This window comes from Eulemur rufifrons, chromosome 9, assembly GCF_041146395.1.
Source record: "Eulemur rufifrons isolate Redbay chromosome 9, OSU_ERuf_1, whole genome shotgun sequence".
NCBI lineage: Eukaryota > Metazoa > Chordata > Mammalia > Primates > Lemuridae > Eulemur > Eulemur rufifrons.
The window spans coordinates 6,122,521-6,129,704 of NC_090991.1; positions in this window are offsets into that span (position 1 = coordinate 6,122,521).

Genomic DNA, 7,184 nt, shown 5'->3' on the forward strand with positions numbered 1-7,184 from the left:
CATTGTATATGTATTATTTTATACAATTTCTTTTTAAATCAATTAAGAGAAGAAAGGAGAAAAATATGCATTTATGCTTTCTAGTAATTGCATAATTACCTTTCTGGTGCTCTTTTTTGTGTGTGGATATGAATTGCTTTATGGGATCACTTGTTTTCAGCTTGAATAAGGCATGTCTTATAAGGCACATCTACTAGCAGCACATCTTCTCAGTTTTTGTTTATCTGGGAAGGTCTTTATTCACCTTCATTTTTAAAAGATAACTTTTCTGGATATAGGATTTTTGTTTGACTTTTTTTTCTTTTGTTTTTGTTTTTGGTCTTTGAGCACTTTGAATATATTATTCCACTGCCTTCTGCCCTCTGTTGTTTCAGCTTAGAAATCAGCTCTTAATTGTACTGTTCCCAGTAAGTAATGAGTCATTTTTCTCTTGATGCTTTCAAGATTTTCTTTTTGTCTTTAACTTCTGGCATTTTTACTATGATGTATCCGTTTGTATATCTATTTACATATATTCTTCTTGGAGTTCATTGAGCTTCCTGGATGTGTAGATTGTTTTTCAATAAATTCAGGGCATTTTCACCCATTCTCTCTGACTATTTTTTCTGCCCCTTTCTCTCTCTTCTCTCCTTCTGGTACTCCTATTATGCATATATTGGTATGATTAATGGTGTCCTACATTTCTCTGAGGCTCTCTTCATTTTCTATTATTCTTTTTTCTCTCTGTTCTTTGGCTTGCACAATCTCTATGAATCTGTCTTCAAGTTCACTTATTCATTTTCTGCCAGTTCAAATCTACTGTTGAGCCCCTTTAGTGAATTTTTACTTCTTTTATTATATTTTCAACTCTAGAATTCTGTTTGGTTTTTTAAAAAATTTATACCTTTTTATTGATAATCACTAGTTGATATGACACTGTTATCATGCCTTCCTTTACATCTCTTATCATGATTTCCTTTAATTCTGTTAACATGTTTATAATAACTACTTTGATGTATTTTTCTGTTAAATTCAACTTCTGGCTGCTATCACAAGCAGTTTCTATTGCCTGCTTTTTTCAATGTATGGGTCATACTTTCTTATTTATTTGTATGTGTCATAAATTTTTGTTGGAAATTGGATATTTTAAGTAATATATTATAGCAACTCTGAGTACTGTTGCCATCCCCACAGATTGTTAGTTTTATTTTCTTGTTTATTTTTTTCTTTATTACCTTTAGTTATTTTTAAATTTTTAAATTATTTTTAAATTAATACATGATATTTGTATATATTTGTGGGGTACATGTGATATTTTGATACATGCATACAATGTATAATGCTCAAATCAGGGCATTTAGGATATTGATCACCTCAAACATGTATCAGTTCTTTATAATTGGGAACGTTTCAAATGTTCTCTTCTAGCTATTTTGAAATATTCAATATATGGTTGTTAATTATAGTCACTCTACATGTGTTATTGAACACTAGAACTTATTTCTTCTATCTAACTGTGCTTATTTGTTTTTAACTGGCTGGCTTATTTTAATGAAATTTATTTCCCATCCACAGTCTTAAAGCCTCTGATATTGGTCCTCAGGGAGGTGCAGCTTTGGTTTGCCCACAGCCACCCTGGGATAACAGTGGTTTGGGTAGGGCTCTCTTTTTCTCTTTCCCTGACCACACCCAACTGTCAGACTCCTTAATTGGTGGTTGATGGCTTTATTGTTTGGAGTAATCCTCTTGGGCATATATTGTTCTTTGAACTTATTAAATCAAATTTTGTCTCCTTTGAAAACATGGTTTCTGGGGTCAGTGGTATTTGTTCTGAGCCTGTGGGGGGGGGGGCCGGGTTCCTCCTAGCTATTTTATTACCTGGTTCTCTCCTGAAAACTTGCTGGACTACAGTTTAGCCCATATCTTGAATTTTGTTCCAATTTCTTTTTACTGCATACATGCCTATTCTTGAAAGTGTACTTAGGTTTTAACTTCTCTTCCTTCTGTTGCAAATGAAATCAGTTCTTTTGGGCAAAGATTAGGAACTCTGTTTTATGACCTGCTTCTCCCCCCAGGCACAGTCTCTGAGCCAAGGGTTTAGAGCTGGTAGTGGGGACTATTGTAAGTTTCTGTCTGATTGACATCCCCCCCCCCCATTCTGGGAGCTGAGCGCTTGGTGGGGATGAGCAGCAGTCAGAGGTCCTCTTGGCTTGTCTCACCTGGTGTGGAACCTCCACCTTATAATCAAGGGGTATCAGGCCCTATTATTCAAGCCTCTTGAGTGGTAGCTGGGCAGAAAAGAGAGCCCCTACCTCTCAACCACACTAGCCTAGGTCTTAGCTTCAGAAACACGTAACTGGAGGCAGGATGAAAAATACTTGTGTCTTTCTCTTCTTGGGAAGAAAGCTGTCTGGTTGTGAGCTTGAGGGAGAGAAAACCCTGTGTTCTTGACTATAGAGATCTAGAGTGGAGTCCCCACCTCTCTGAGCTATGAGGGTGGGAGGGAGGAAGTGATTTTTGTTGAATACCACAGACCCTTACTTTTCGTACTGAATTTTCATAGATTTCTTGATAGATGTTTCTTCATTTTATGTTTTCCTTAGGCCCATTTACAGAGGCTTTAAATTTTTTTTTTTTTTAAATAATTTTTACCAGTTTCACTGAGAAGAGGATCAGTGGAGATCCTCACACTGTCATGCTGGAAATCAGTCCTCCCTATCGTATTAATATTTGTGTGTGTGTGTGTGTGTGTGTGTATTTCTTTATATGCCATTTTTAGTAGTTGCTGTAGGTATTACCTTATATGTGTCTCATCACTGTCTTCTGTTGTCATGTTACAGGTTCAAGTGAAGCATAAAAACCTTTCTCCCCTTTAAGTCCCTTCAATCTCCTCTATTTATAATTGTCTTAAATATTTCCTCTGTATACATTTAGAACTACAGTGTACAGTGGTATTTTTGTTTGAATCATCAAACATGATTTAGAAAACTCACTAAGAAAAAACCTTTTGTATCTACTCGTATTTTTGCTTATTGTGCCTTTTCTTCCTTTTTGATGTTCTAGGATTTTTTTCATTTATTTTTTCCTTTCTATTTAGAGAACTTTAGCCATTCTCTTCCGGTAGGTCTGCTGGTGACAAATTCTTAGTTTTCCTTAATCTGAAAATGTCTTGATTTTCCTTTTATTCATGAAGCTTATTTTTGTTAAGATTCTGGGTTGACAGTTGTTTTCTTTCAACAACTGAAAAATATTGTATTCTTTCTGGCCTCCATGGTTTCTAATGAGAAATCCTCTGTCATCTGAATTGTTTTTCTCCTATAGGTAAGATGTCATTTTTCTCTGGCTGCTTCCAAGATTTTTCTTTGCCTTTTATAGTCAGAAGTTTATGATATATCTTAGTGTGGATTTCTTTGAGTTTATCCTGTGTAGATAAACTCCTTTCTGAATCTGTAGGTTTATGTCTCTTGACAAATTTTTAGGTTTTTCAGCCATTTTTCTTTTAAGTACTTTTTCAGTCCTACTCTCTTCTTCCTCTTTTTAGCTCTCTGATAATATGTATGTTAGATCTTTTGTTATGAGCCTCCCTGTTCATTTTTTTCATTCAGTTATTTAGATTGAGTTATTTCTATTATTCTATATTCCAGCTCCTGATTCCTCTGTCCTCTCCATTTTTTGGTTGACCTCATTCATTGAAATTTTTATTTCAGTTATTGTATTTTTAAGCTCTAAAATTTTCATGTGTTCTTTTTTATATCCTCTATTTCTTTGCTGAGACTTTCTGTTATTCCCTTTGTTTCAAGTATGTTCATAGTTGCTCTTTGAAGCATTTTTATTATGTCTGTTTTAAAATCTTTGTCAGATAATTTAGTGTCTCTATCCTCTTAGTCTGAGCTCTTTTCATTCATTTATCTTTTTAAAATTTGTTGTGACATTTTCCTGGTATCATGAGTAATTTTCATTTGAAACCTGAACATTTTTGTATTATGTTCTTGGACTCTGGATCTTATTTAAACCTTTTAGCTGGCTTTCTGGGGCACTACTTTGGTAAGGGAAATGGGGGCCGGGGGTTCCACCTTATTACTTTCAGGTGGAGGTGAAAGTACAGGTTCCCTTCTGTTGACACCTGAGGGGGGAGGGGTCTTCTCATTATTTCTGAATGGGGGTAAGCTCATTACCACTGGGCAATGGTGAAAGTGATGACTTTCCTCTAGACCTCCTCTGACAGTGAGAAGGACAAGAGGTGCCTTGTTATTCCCATGTGGGTGGGAGTCAAGGGTCCTACTGTTATCAGTACTGATATCACTGGTTGAGGATCATTACTGGCCAGCAGGGATGAAAATCCCATCTTCCTACTTGGCCTCTCTTGACACTACTACATTTGGGGTGTTGGGGTACTTCATTACAGCCTCATAAAGGTAGAAATACAGGCTTTCCACTAGCTTTTGCTGGGAGTGGGGTGGGGAGGGGATCACAATGTTTTCTCTGTTGTTTGGTTTGAGTAGAGCACTTACTGTCTAAACATTTTCTGACTTACTAGGATGCCCATTTCTTTGTGCTCTGGCTAAAGAGAAAGGCTTTTGTTAGGGCTTTTTAAAATTTGCATTCATTTGCATTTCTGTGTTGTCTGCTTCTTCACTTCCAAGTCTGGGGTATATAAGGCATAAAGAAAACCCAGGGAACTTACCACCATGTTGTTCCTTGGGTCCTGAGGTCCCTAGCTTTTCCATCTTCTTCTTTCCTCTCTTTCAGTATCTCTTATATTCATTTTATATATAATGTCCAGGGTTTTTAGTTGCACTTAGTGGGAGGAATAGAGAAAAGTACAACTTCTCCATCTCCCTGGAAGTGGAAGACTCCTTATTGATTTTTTTCATGGTTCTATCAATTACTGAGAAAAAAGTGTTAAAATATCTTCTGCTTTAGGATTTATTTTTGCATAATACATGTAAAATACCTATCACTGTGCATATTACAGATTAAGTTCTTATTAAATGTATTTATTTATCCCACAAATATTTCTTGAGCATCTAGTATGTGCTAGGCTATATTCAACTCATCAGATATTTAACGGTGAACAAAACCAGAAGTCTCTGACCTTTTGGAGCTTATATATCAGTTGAGGGAGACAGATATTAAACAAATAGTTAAGTGGCAATGAGTGCCACAACTACATATAAAGCAAATCAGGGCAATCAGAAAGAAGTATAATTGGCAGGGCAAGGAGAAATGGTTGCCTTTTGATACTGAGTACCCAGAGAAGGCCTCTCTAATAAGGTGTAATTTGACCAGAATCCTACAGACACTAAGGAGCAAGCAGTATGGATTTCTGAGTGAAGAGAAGGGACCCCTCCTCTGCTCTGGTGAAATGACAGATTACTAAGCTTATTTCTAAGGAAAGAATGACATCAGAATCTTTCACTGGTCAGGGTAGGGTGGAAATTTAGGACAGTGTATTACTTCCAGGATGAGGATTTAGAAGTTCTCACTCTAGGTCTGGCTCTGCCATTTATTAGTCATATGACCTTTGATTTGTCAAAAGTTTTGTACCTCAGTTTCCAAAAGGATTCTATCTCACACGGTTATGAGACTCCAATGACCAACAAATTGCATATAAAAGCATTTTGCAAATAAAGCAAAGAGTTCTATAGATACAAGATATTGTAATTGTATCATTATTGCTGACATTGCTGTCCAACTTGGAATCAAAAGCATTTAGATTGAATTTATAGATTATTTTTAGCTCAAGCTCTTCATTTTATAGATGAAGAAACTGAGGCCCAGAGCAGTTGTAGCTTACTTTATAGGTGTGTAAATGTAGGAATACAGAATGTAATATCTATTTTTTTGTGAAAAATTTTTGCAAAAGCTTTGGTGATAATATAAAGCTGTGGCTTTCACAGTGTGGTCCCTGGACTGGCAGCGTGATCATCACCTGGGAGCTTGTTAGAAATGTGAATTCTTTGGCCGCGACCTAAACCTACCGAATCAGAACATCTGGAGATGGGGCCCACAATCTGTGTTTTAACAAGACCTCCAGATGATTCTGATGCATGCTAAATTTGAGAACCGCTGATGTGGAGATTCATAAATCCATTGACTCATGAGGAATGATACTGGAAGACTTAATGCCCATGGTCAGCCTTCAGCAAAATTGTGAATAAATGACCTTAGTGGAAGCCTTTTTAAATCTTTCCCCTTTTCCTGCCTGGGGCTACCTTTTCTTCAGGCACATCCAAGGAACCTCTTTCTTTAGATGCTTTCTACTTGGTTAGTCAATAGCTCTAGTTAGGTTATTAGTTGAAATTAGTATATTTTCAATTTAATAAGAGGTTAAATAAAGTGAACATCCTCCAGGATCCCAAGAATTCAGTCTCTAACATAGGAGATTTGGATATAAGATAGATAGAAGGAGAGGTAATGTTTTGAAGTGGAGAGGTCTTGAGATTTCTTCTGTTTTTGCTTTCTGTTTGGTTATTTGTACACTCATGAATGGAGTGGAAAGAAAAATGTTTGTGATATTTTCAGTGTCATATGTTAATGGTCCCAGAATTTGCTTCCAGTAACCATGGTCTTTGTCCTCAGAACATAGAGAAGAAAATATACCAGCCTTATTATAAATTTTTAGGAGGTTTTATTAGTGTCATAATGCCTGACTGGCTGCCAAAAACACTAGGGCATGGTCATCTCTGCTTAGTTCCCTGTGTGTACATTTTAAATACTTTTATCTACAAGTTAGAGAAAAAGTCCCTTGCTTTTTATAACATTTCACAGTCTTCTTTCAGTCTCAATTTCTTTCCCTGACTGTAAGTTTTGGTGCTACAACCAGGTAGGAATCAGTCTTAAGCCACCTCTGTTGCTCCTTACTCAAATTTGTTCATTCTTATTAGAGACAGCTTCCTACATTCTCCTTGCATGCATCCTGTTTGAGTTCTCATATCCAGCATCAATAGGTTAGAAACAGTTCCCAGATCTCAGTAATGCCTCGTATCAATTAAAGAAAAGGCAAAGAGTATTATAAGTAGTCCAGAATTATCATGTGTGGCTTTGCTATAGTAGATAAGGAAATACACCTATAGGTAACCTAATCTGTGAGGAGGATGAGGAAGAATATTAACCAGAACAACTGTGACTCTGTATGCTTGCTACTTTAATTAGGGAACCCAGAAGAATTGACCCATATATAATGGGATCCACTCTCAACTCTC